The following is a 12,827-nucleotide window of genomic DNA, read 5'->3' on the forward strand; positions in this document are numbered from 1 at the left end:
TATATAAGGTGTGAGTATATACATTTAGGCCTAAACTGGGGTTGAAAGCTCTTAATTGCAAACCAATCCAATACCTTGCAAAAAGTTTCCATTTGGCTGAATATTCGTCATCAAGTAGTTTCTGTATATGTTGAATACGTAAGGCTCTCAGCTTACATTCCAACTGTGTAATATTTAGACCACCGTCTTCAAAGGCGTTGACACAAACAGCCCTGGCAAGAGGCTCGAATTTGGAATTCCACAAGAATTGGAATATACTTCTATTAATTAAGGTAAGATAATGTTTAGGAATGTCAATCACGGTTGCAGTGTACCAAAGTTGGCTACAGGCCAAAATATTAATAATGTTAGACTTCGATACAAGAGATAATCGTCGGCTTTTCCATAGTAATAGTGTTTTTGTAAGTTTATTCAAAATTGTATGCCAGTGATCATCATTGTTCAATTTATGGCCAAAAAGGAAACCTACTATTTTTTGTCTGTCTATCCACGAAATGCCAAAAGGGTGATCACTGCGGGTACGCCATTTTCCCATGAACATACCGTTTGATTTACTATAATTTATCTTCGCACCAGAGGCACGCTCATACATGTGTGACCAAAACAGGTATTGCTGAATTGATTTGTCCGTGCAACAGAAACCTGTACTATCATCAGCGAAAAGCGAGATTTTACAGGACTCCGTTGCACCTGGAGCTTGAATACCAATAATTTCCGAATCATTACGAATTTTTATAGCAAAAGGTTCATACACTATTACATATAGAAGGGGAGAAAGACTGCAACCCTGACGGACTCCTCTTAAAATGGAGAAAGGTTTTGAAATAAAATTGTTCACTAAAACTGAAGAACTTATGTCATGATAAAAAATAAACACCCATTTAATAAAATCAGGGTGAAATCCGAAAGATTCTAGAGTTTTCTTCATGAATTTATAATTAACTCTATCAAATGCCTTTTCTTGGTCTAGACTTATAAATGCGCATGGTAGATCTTTTTGTTCAATATAGTCACTAATATTTCGAATTAAATGACCATTATCAACAATTGAACGACCTTTCACTCCACATGTTTGATCCATGTGTATAATTTTGGACATAACATGACCTAGTCTATTGGTAATAATCTTTGATAAGATTTTATAGTCTAAATTTAACAAAGAAATAGGTCTCCAATTTTTCATGTTTTTTGAATTTTGGGGGTCCTTACATAATAGCATAATAAAAGATACCTTTTGCGAATCAGACAAAGTGTTTGATTCAAATATCAAATTGTATAATCGCACTAGTGTATCACCTAAAACATCAAAAAAAGTGGCATAAAACTCTTTAGTCAATCCATCAGGTCCTGGTGATTTGTTGGTATCCATCATAGTGATGGATTTCCGAATTTCCTCTTTTGTAATTGGTCCAATAAGAAAGTGGCTATCGTCTGTGGTCAATTGAGGTAAACCAGTTAGAAATTCATCGAATAAATTCTCATCAATTTCTTCAGCAGTAAATAAGTCAGAATAGAAGGTTTCAAAACAGCGTAAAATATCGGAACTAGAGTTGTATGTCACGTTATTATGCTCAATTTCTTTAATGAGTTTCTTAGAACCATTTTTATTTTCCAGTTGAAAAAAGAATTGGCTAGGGCGTTCGTTGTTGTCTAAAGTGCTAGCTTTACTTCTAATTACTGAACCTTGGTACATGTTATATTGTAATTCTTTAATGGTTAAACGTAATTCCTGTAACTGGAGGAAGAGTTCCTCTGTATTGGTAGTGTCATATCTCTGTCGTAACAGATGATAGTCTTTTTTCAATGATCGCATCTCGGAAAACTTAAGCTTGGATAGTTGCTTAGAGTAGTTAATAATTTCATCTTTAATTTTTGTTTTTAAAATATCCCAAAATTCTAATGAAAATTCGTGGTATTTTAATTCTCTATTAATAAGATCTGTAATGAAAGTTTTTAATATGGTATGGTTTAAATGTGAGTTGTTACATTTCCAGTAACCTTTACCATATGATAATGAAGAGTTACCTACTATAGATAAAAGTACTGCCTCGTGATCTGATTGGGTAAAGTGAACAATTTGAGTGTTAATTAGGAAATTCACTATGTTCTTTGAAACATAAAATCTATCTAATCTACTGGCTTGTATAGGTAAAGTCGGATCTTGTGTATTCCTATACCATGTATATAGTTTAATTGTAGGATTTAACTTACGGAAAGAGTCAATTAGATTGAAGTTTGATATCAATGACTTTAAAGTTTGAATAGAATTATCACTATAATTATTTAAATCACCAATTCTATCTAATTTATGATTTAACACACAATTAAAATCACCGGCTAAAATAATATTGTGTTGTCCCGTTAAGTATGGGTACAGTGAGTTGAAAAATTCACATTTATCTGAATCAGGGGTAGGGGTATAAATGTTAAACGCACGGTATGGTATATGGTTCAAAGTAAAATCTACGTAAACTAACCTTCCATCCAAATCAGTATCAAATTTAGAAAACTGAATATTATTATTAAAATTTAAAATTGCGACAACACAAGAACGACTCGAGCCAAAACTCCATACTGCATTAAAACATTGCAGATTTTCTTGAATTTTCAAAGCAAGGGCTTTATTTTCTACATGGGTTTCTTGTAGAAATAAAAGATCTACGCGATGAGAAGATACCAAGTTTTTGATCTCATAAAGTTTTTGATTTGTGTTGGCTCTAAGGCCATTGCTATTTAGTGTAAGGATATTGATTTGATCCATGATTACTAGTTAAGGTGAGGTATGTCCAAAACAATTAGAAAGTCATTCATGCGCATGCATATTAATAAGACGCAATTCCTCCGTACTATCACGATGCACGAAGTGAGCTGGCCTGAACTAATGATGAGCGAAAATTCAAAAATCAGAACTGACTTATAGAATAATACAATATAAAGTGACGGTGTATGAGCAAATAAGTGATACATGTAAACAATAAATAAAGAAAACAAAAGAGATACGATAGAAAGAAATTGAAAGATTAAGGAGTTTACAAAAAAAGCAGATGCAAACTTAATACAATACAAAATTAACAGGTATAATCCTGGAATAAATTGTCCGTTGTTCATAATCATTATCCATTGTTCGGTCCGGGTCGTCAATTCTGTTCCGTTTACCTCCTCCATTGTCCTTGGGCAGTCCATGTTTTGTATTTAAATATATGTTTAAAGGGTGGAAGTCTCCATAAAGTTATCATCCTCCTCCGTAGGGATGGACCGAGCCCTTTTACTCCTGTTGACCACTTGCCAAGTTAGAGAATCGACATCGAACAAGTCTTTAGGTGTAGTTTCATTAGTCGAATTCTCGTCTTGTGTAAGTATTTCCACTTCTTCTGCCGTTAAAACAGGTGTATCAATGGGGGTTGGTGGCTGATCCGTTTGGGGTGTCTCTGGCACAGGGGGAGCAATCACTGTTTCTGGAACAATATTTCTTTCTTGAGGTGGCGGTGCCCTTCGTGAACTGGCTACAGAGGCGTAAGAAGCCAACTTTTCGGGGCAATCCTTTCGTAAATGGCCAGATTGCCGACATTTCAAACAAATGGGCGGACGGCCCTTCATGGTAATCAGCATTCCACATGAACCTAACGATACTATGTGCGGAATGTGTCTGGAATCAAATTCCGTGGTCTGAAGTTTCACCAGACGGGTACCGTTCAACGTCACTGTATCTTTGTCCAGTATTGTCTTGTCCCTTGTGACATCTATGACTTTGCCGTAAGGGGCTAGAACCTCCCTGATAATGTCATCCTTCATGTACAAAGGAAGCCAGTGTACCCTCAAATCTACAATTAGTTTGGCTAGATACTTGATCCCGTCAGCCTTTACACTTTCAGCCAGCTCACGAGTCCGCAAGACGGCATTCCAAGGAGAGTTTTCGCCCTCCCTATACATTCCAACAATGTCTGCTATAATTACCCCCGCATTTGAGAGCCGCTTTAAAGCATCGTCCCTGGACAGTCTTCCTTCTATTCGTAAGGTTCGCTTGTATATATCTGCGTCCACAAAGGGTGACAGATCAATGTCAAAACGACGAAACATCTTAACTATGAAATTTAAACAAAATATACTCAAACACTGAGAAAAATACTATATTGCACGTTGCTTTTTTGGATACTACACTTTGATCTTAGCCAAAAGGCCGAGAAGCGATAAAGTATCGATCATTTTCAAAGTTTTATATATAACATTTTTTGAACAAGTCCTAAATTATCTTCTGATCATCCAACCGATATAATTATTTAGGCCCACCAGTTCCTATCGTCCTGGCCATATTCTCAACAATGACACTGCTATCATCGTTCCAATAGTGCTCCCCTCATCATGGTATGGTACTCCTACGGAGGATGTCATTTCTAGGACATTTTGATGTTACTCTAATGTAAAACGTGAGTACTGTAGTGCAACGTCGGCTTCGGAAATTGGCCCTCTTCCAACTGTTCAGCTTAATCATTGAGACGTAGTTTAGCGTCATGACGTCATCACAGTTCACGATCGATGGACCCAAGCGGGTGTTGTTAGAGAGAAGAAGAAAGACGTAACTTGACAGTGCTATCAAGTAAGGTAGACCTTCTACGCACATTAGAAAATACATCAGAGAAAGGCCGCAATACAAGGCAATTGGGAGTCCCGATTTTCCTTACTCAACAAATCGGCGTTTGCAGGTTCGCACATTTTGTCCGGATTAAACACGACCTGATTGTTGTTGTATAGCAGACCTCACCTAACTTGACCAACGACTGATTAACTAATGCCCTCAAAAATTTAAATCCAATGGCCAAAAAAAAAAAAAAAAAAAAAAAAAAACAGTCCAATTTTCACCCATCTGCTCATGCGCGGGCCATGGTAGCCAGTCGTAAGCATCCTCTCTGACTCCTATCAAGGCCACTGTCGATGAAAAATCCACCTGAATCAAAGCGCTTGTATTCCATTGGAAATGACATGAAAACATCGCCCCTTTTAAGTGAATATTGCAAGGAACACAGCTGAATGAGCTAGCTAGCGATGCATTGGAAGAAATTGCCGGAGTTAGGAAGGGACAGTGTCGTCCGTGTACTTACGGTGTTCATTTGTTGAACTAGAAATCGTCGAGTGTAGCATAGTCACAAGTGAATTGTCAGTCCTCCGTTCTAAATTAGTGGAATCTGAAATGGAGAAAGATCAGACCATGAGAAATTGGCCTCCGCATACGAGTTTAGGTTACAAGACATTAAGATATCATCTAGCCTTCAGCTGGTGTCAATTGGTCCTGAGTCCCTTCACAATAATAATAATAATAATGATAATAATAATAATAATAATATTATTATTATTATTATTAAAATTAAGATTAATAATGATAATAATAAACCCCTACAAATTACAAAAAGTAAATGCCTGAAAGTTTGGAATCTTAAATAGCAACTTAGGTGTAGATGGATTTATTATTGTTAGTTGTTTTCATTACTCCCCATGGGGAGTGGGCCAATCCCGGAGGTACTGCAATACCGGGCCAACCCGTGGCGAGAGCGGAGCAAGCCCCTGACATCTCACCCAGTTCCAAAAATCAGTTTAATATCGAAGTCCCCCAATGGGGAACGTATCAGATATTAAGCTGATAAGAACAGATACTTTTTTTTTTTTTTTTCATAAAAGTTTATTTGTGTATATATATATACATGTTAAAAGCTGCAAACCAGCACGAACAGTATAACAAAATGTGTGAACATACTGATGCAATGTACAAAACATGTGTTGATAATTATAAATGTGCATAAATTTTAACGACCAGGAACAATCCTGAAAAGAACATTGTAACGTATGAAAAATTAACTCAAGATATAAACGAAATTCATATAAACACAAAACATCAATTATGTGTAAACTTATAGGTGCTATTCAACAAACTTTTTAATGCGGTGATGATATTCATTGTACATATGAAATATACATTATCTTTCTTATTACAGACTGATATCAATAACCAACTCAAAATTATACAGGGAACAAAATAATCCTGCCAAACACCATTTATCAATAAAATGAACAATATTTAATCTGGAAAAGTCAGCTCTGATTCTACATTTGAGTCGAGATAGAAAGAAGGATAACAGTGTGTTACTAGTTACCGCTTCTTTATAATAGTACGCACGTATACGTTTTATCCATATGGCATACTTGTATTCAGCACATAATAGGAGGCACATGTCCTCGAATTCAGGTTCCGGGAACGAAGCCTCCTTCGGAAAAAGACCGAATTTAAGGAAGGTGTAAAAGGTATTTAAAGAGTTTCCTGTTAGTTGCTTCAACCATTTCACAACTAAACGTTGTAATGGATAAACAATTTTACATTCAAAAAACAAATGATCTACAGTTTCGATACCTCCGCAAAAAGTGCATAATTTTGATTGAGAAATTCGTTTCAAATACATATTATAATTAACGGGCAGGATGTCATGAATGGTTTTGAAACACACATCTCTGGTGATTGGATCTAAAAATTTATTATGTAAATGTTTCCAAATGTTGGGAAAATAGAAATCATATAGTTTTAGGACTTTAGGTTGTAAAAGACAAGTTTGAAGTTCGCGTTGATAAATGATTTTAGTGGGCACTTGGCCAAAAATAATCGCGGGATTATTCTCATGAAAGGTTTTAAAATTTGTTATGCACTTTTTATAAAATGGCGGTGTATATAAGGTGTGAGTATATACATTTAGGCCTAACCTGGGGTTGAAAGCTCTTAATTGCAAACCAATCCAATACCTTGCAAAAAGTTTCCATTTGGCTGAATATTCGTCATCAAGTAGTTTCTGTATATGTTGAATACGTAAGGCTGTCAGCTTACATTCCAACTGTGTAATATTTAGACCACCGTCTTCAAAGGCGTTGACACAAACAGCCCTGGCAAGAGGCTCGAATTTGGAATTCCACAAGAATTGGAATATACTTCTATTAATTAAGGTAAGATAATGTTTAGGAATGTCAATCACGGTTGCAGTGTACCAAAGTTGGCTACAGGCCAAAATATTAATAATGTTAGACTTCGATACAAGAGATAATCGTCGGCTTTTCCATAGTAATAGTGTTTTTGTAAGTTTATTCAAAATTGTATGCCAGTGATCATCATTGTTCAATTTATGGCCAAAAAGGAAACCTACTATTTTTTGTCTGTCTATCCACGAAATGCCAAAAGGGTGATCACTGCGGGTACGCCATTTTCCCATGAACATACCGTTTGATTTACTATAATTTATCTTCGCACCAGAGGCACGCTCATACATGTGTGACCAAAACAGGTATTGCTGAATTGATTTGTCCGTGCAACAGAAACCTGTACTATCATCAGCGAAAAGCGAGATTTTACAGGACTCCGTTGCACCTGGAGCTTGAATACCAATAATTTCCGAATCATTACGAATTTTTATAGCAAAAGGTTCATACACTATTACATATAGAAGGGGAGAAAGACTGCAACCCTGACGGACTCCTCTTAAAATGGAGAAAGGTTTTGCAATAAAATTGTTCACTAAAACTGAAGAACTTATGTCATGATAAAAAATAAACACCCATTTAATAAAATCAGGGTGAAATCCGAAAGATTCTAGAGTTTTCTTCATGAATTTATAATTAACTCTATCAAATGCCTTTTCTTGGTCTAGACTTATAAATGCGCATGGTAGATCTTTTTGTTCAATATAGTCACTAATATTTCGAATTAAATGACCATTATCAACAATTGAACGACCTTTCACTCCACATGTTTGATCCATGTGTATAATTTTGGACATAACATGACCTAGTCTATTGGTAATAATCTTTGATAAGATTTTATAGTCTAAATTTAACAAAGAAATAGGTCTCCAATTTTTCATGTTTTTTGAATTTTGGGGGTCCTTACATAATAGCATAATAAAAGATACCTTTTGCGAATCAGACAAAGTGTTTGATTCAAATATCAAATTGTATAATCGCACTAGTGTATCACCTAAAACATCAAAAAAAGTGGCATAAAACTCTTTAGTCAATCCATCAGGTCCTGGTGATTTGTTGGTATCCATCATAGTGATGGATTTCCGAATTTCCTCTTTTGTAATTGGTCCAATAAGAAAGTGGTTATCGTCTGTGGTCAATTGAGGTAAACCAGTTAGAAATTCATCGAATAAATTCTCATCAATTTCTTCAGCAGTAAATAAGTCAGAATAGAAGGTTTCAAAACAGCGTAAAATATCGGAACTAGAGTTGTATGTCACGTTATTATGCTCAATTTCTTTAATGAGTTTCTTAGAACCATTTTTATTTTCCAGTTGAAAAAAGAATTGGCTAGGGCGTTCGTTGTTGTCTAAAGTGCTAGCTTTACTTCTAATTACTGAACCTTGGTACATGTTATATTGTAATTCTTTAATGGTTAAACGTAATTCCTGTAACTGGAGGAAGAGTTCCTCTGTATTGGTAGTGTCATATCTCTGTCGTAACAGATGATAGTCTTTTTTCAATGATCGCATCTCGGAAAACTTAAGCTTGGATAGTTGCTTAGAGTAGTTAATAATTTCATCTTTAATTTTTGTTTTTAAAATATCCCAAAATTCTAATGAAAATTCGTGGTATTTTAATTCTCTATTAATAAGATCTGTAATGAAAGTTTTTAATATGGTATGGTTTAAATGTGAGTTGTTACATTTCCAGTAACCTTTACCATATGATAATGAAGAGTTACCTACTATAGATAAAAGTACTGCCTCGTGATCTGATTGGGTAAAGTGAACAATTTGAGTGTTAATTAGGAAATTCACTATGTTCTTTGAAACATAAAATCTATCTAATCTACTGGCTTGTATAGGTAAAGTCGGATCTTGTGTATTCCTATACCATGTATATAGTTTAATTGTAGGATTTAACTTACGGAAAGAGTCAATTAGATTGAAGTTTGATATCAATGACTTTAAAGTTTGAATAGAATTATCACTATAATTATTTAAATCACCAATTCTATCTAATTTATGATTTAACACACAATTAAAATCACCGGCTAAAATAATATTGTGTTGTCCCGTTAAGTATGGGTACAGTGAGTTGAAAAATTCACATTTATCTGAATCAGGGGTAGGGGTATAAATGTTAAACGCACGGTATGGTATATGGTTCAAAGTAAAATCTACGTAAACTAACCTTCCATCCAAATCAGTATCAAATTTAGAAAACTGAATATTATTATTAAAATTTAAAATTGCGACACCACAAGAACGACTCGAGCCAAAACTCCATACTGCATTAAAACATTGCAGATTTTCTTGAATTTTCAAAGCAAGGGCTTTATTTTCTACATGGGTTTCTTGTAGAAATAAAAGATCTACGCGATGAGAAGATACCAAGTTTTTGATCTCATAAAGTTTTTGATTTGTGTTGGCTCTAAGGCCATTGCTATTTAGTGTAAGGATATTGATTTGATCCATGATTACTAGTTAAGGTGAGGTATGTCCAAAACAATTAGAAAGTCATTCATGCGCATGCATATTAATAAGACGCAATTCCTCCGTACTATCACGATGCACGAAGTGAGCTGGCCTGAACTAATGATGAGCGAAAATTCAAAAATCAGAACTGACTTATAGAATAATACAATATAAAGTGACGGTGTATGAGCAAATAAGTGATACATGTAAACAATAAATAAAGAAAACAAAAGAGATACGATAGAAAGAAATTGAAAGATTAAGGAGTTTACAAAAAAAGCAGATGCAAACTTAATACAATACAAAATTAACAGGTATAATCCTGGAATAAATTGTCCGTTGTTCATAATCATTATCCATTGTTCGGTCCGGGTCGTCAATTCTGTTCCGTTTACCTCCTCCATTGTCCTTGGGCAGTCCATGTTTTGTATTTAAATATATGTTTAAAGGGTGGAAGTCTCCATAAAGTTATCATCCTCCTCCGTAGGGATGGACCGAGCCCTTTTACTCCTGTTGACCACTTGCCAAGTTAGAGAATCGACATCGAACAAGTCTTTAGGTGTAGTTTCATTAGTCGAATTCTCGTCTTGTGTAAGTATTTCCACTTCTTCTGCCGTTAAAACAGGTGTATCAATGGGGGTTGGTGGCTGATCCGTTTGGGGTGTCTCTGGCACAGGGGGAGCAATCACTGTTTCTGGAACAATATTTCTTTCTTGAGGTGGCGGTGCCCTTCGTGAACTGGCTACAGAGGCGTAAGAAGCCAACTTTTCGGGGCAATCCTTTCGTAAATGGCCAGATTGCCGACATTTCAAACAAATGGGCGGACGGCCCTTCATGGTAATCAGCATTCCACATGAACCTAACGATACTATGTGCGGAATGTGTCTGGAATCAAATTCCGTGGTCTGAAGTTTCACCAGACGGGTACCGTTCAACGTCACTGTATCTTTGTCCAGTATTGTCTTGTCCCTTGTGACATCTATGACTTTGCCGTAAGGGGCTAGAACCTCCCTGATAATGTCATCCTTCATGTACAAAGGAAGCCAGTGTACCCTCAAATCTACAATTAGTTTGGCTAGATACTTGATCCCGTCAGCCTTTACACTTTCAGCCAGCTCACGAGTCCGCAAGACGGCATTCCAAGGAGAGTTTTCGCCCTCCCTATACATTCCAACAATGTCTGCTATAATTACCCCCGCATTTGAGAGCCGCTTTAAAGCATCGTCCCTGGACAGTCTTCCTTCTATTCGTAAGGTTCGCTTGTATATATCTGCGTCCACAAAGGGTGACAGATCAATGTCAAAACGACGAAACATCTTAACTATGAAATTTAAACAAAATATACTCAAACACTGAGAAAAATACTATATTGCACGTTGCTTTTTTGGATACTACACTTTGATCTTAGCCAAAAGGCCGAGAAGCGATAAAGTATCGATCATTTTCAAAGTTTTATATATAACATTTTTTGAACAAGTCCTAAATTATCTTCTGATCATCCAACCGATATAATTATTTAGGCCCACCAGTTCCTATCGTCCTGGCCATATTCTCAACAATGACACTGCTATCATCGTTCCAATAGTGCTCCCCTCATCATGGTATGGTACTCCTACGGAGGATGTCATTTCTAGGACATTTTGATGTTACTCTAATGTAAAACGTGAGTACTGTAGTGCAACGTCGGCTTCGGAAATTGGCCCTCTTCCAACTGTTCAGCTTAATCATTGAGACGTAGTTTAGCGTCATGACGTCATCACAGTTCACGATCGATGGACCCAAGCGGGTGTTGTTAGAGAGAAGAAGAAAGACGTAACTTGACAGTGCTATCAAGTAAGGTAGACCTTCTACGCACATTAGAAAATACATCAGAGAAAGGCCGCAATACAAGGCAATTGGGAGTCCCGATTTTCCTTACTCAACAAATCGGCGTTTGCAGGTTCGCACATTTTGTCCGGATTAAACACGACCTGATTGTTGTTGTATAGCAGACCTCACCTAACTTGACCAACGACTGATTAACTAATGCCCTCAAAAATTTAAATCCAATGGCCAAAAAAAAAAAAAAAAAAAAAAAAAAAGTCCAATTTTCACCCATCTGCTCATGCGCGGGCCATGGTAGCCAGTCGTAAGCATCCTCTCTGACTCCTATCAAGGCCACTGTCGATGAAAAATCCACCTGAATCAAAGCGCTTGTATTCCATTGGAAATGACATGAAAACATCGCCCCTTTTAAGTGAATATTGCAAGGAACACAGCTGAATGAGCTAGCTAGCGATGCATTGGAAGAAATTGCCGGAGTTAGGAAGGGACAGTGTCGTCCGTGTACTTACGGTGTTCATTTGTTGAACTAGAAATCGTCGAGTGTAGCATAGTCACAAGTGAATTGTCAGTCCTCCGTTCTAAATTAGTGGCATCTGAAATGGAGAAAGATCAGACCATGAGAAATTGGCCTCCGCATACGAGTTTAGGTTACAAGACATTAAGATATCATCTAGCCTTCAGCTGGTGTCAATTGGTCCTGAGTCCCTTCACAATAATAATAATAATAATAATAATGATAATAATAATAATAATAATAATAATATTATTATTATTATTAAAATTAAGATTAATAATGATAATAATAAACCCCTACAAATTACAAAAAGTAAATGCCTGAAAGTTTGGAATCTTAAATAGCAACTTAGGTGTAGATGGATTTATTATTGTTAGTTGTTTTCATTACTCCCCATGGGGAGTGGGCCAATCCCGGAGGTACTGCAATACCGGGCCAACCCGTGGCGAGAGCGGAGCAAGCCCCTGACATCTCACCCAGTTCCAAAAATCAGTTTAATATCGAAGTCCCCCAATGGGGGACGTATCAGATATTAAGCTGATAAGAACAGATACTTTTTTTTGTTTTTCATAAAAGTTTATTTGTGTATATATATACATGTTAAAAGCTGCAAACCAGCACGAACAGTATAACAAAATGTGTGAACATACTAATGCAATGTACAAAACATGTGTTGATAATTATAAATGTGCATAAATTTTAACGACCAGGAACAATCCTGAAAAGAACATTGTAACGTATGAAAAATTAACTCAAGATATAAACGAAATTCATATAAACAAAACAATAACCACAAAACATCAATTATGTGTAAACTTATAGGTGCTATTCAACAAACTTTTTTATGCGGTGATGATATTCATTGTACATATGAAATATACATTATCTTTCTTATTACAGACTGATATCAATAACCAACTCAAAATTATACAGGGAACAAAATAATCCTGCCAAACACCATTTATCAATAAAATGAACAATATTTAATCTGGAAAAGTCAGCTCTGATTCTACATTTGAGTC

The 12,827-nt window shown here is 36.0% G+C and overlaps 2 non-coding genes and 2 pseudogenes across 2 annotated transcripts; all 4 read right to left on the reverse strand.

The window, feature by feature from the left end:
• Window positions 1-4,041: 4,041 nt before the first annotated feature.
• LOC149772366 (U2 spliceosomal RNA) lies at window positions 4,042-4,189 on the reverse strand (annotated as a pseudogene).
• A 1,300-nt stretch (window positions 4,190-5,489) lies between these two features.
• Window positions 5,490-5,675, reverse strand: LOC149772367 (U2 spliceosomal RNA). The gene has a single exon (XR_016417722.1). It is a non-coding gene; the product is annotated as a U2 spliceosomal RNA (small nuclear RNA).
• Window positions 5,676-10,747: 5,072 nt separating this feature from the next.
• Window positions 10,748-10,895, reverse strand: LOC149772368 (U2 spliceosomal RNA; annotated as a pseudogene).
• A 1,307-nt stretch (window positions 10,896-12,202) lies between these two features.
• Window positions 12,203-12,386, reverse strand: LOC149772369 (U2 spliceosomal RNA). The gene has a single exon (XR_016417728.1). It is a non-coding gene; the product is annotated as a U2 spliceosomal RNA (small nuclear RNA).
• Between the last annotated feature and the right edge of the window lie 441 nt (window positions 12,387-12,827).

This window comes from Sinohyriopsis cumingii, unplaced genomic scaffold, assembly GCF_028554795.1.
Source record: "Sinohyriopsis cumingii isolate HCF-2022 unplaced genomic scaffold, ASM2855479v2 utg001511l, whole genome shotgun sequence".
In the NCBI taxonomy this organism is placed as follows: Eukaryota; Metazoa; Mollusca; class Bivalvia; order Unionida; family Unionidae; genus Sinohyriopsis; species Sinohyriopsis cumingii.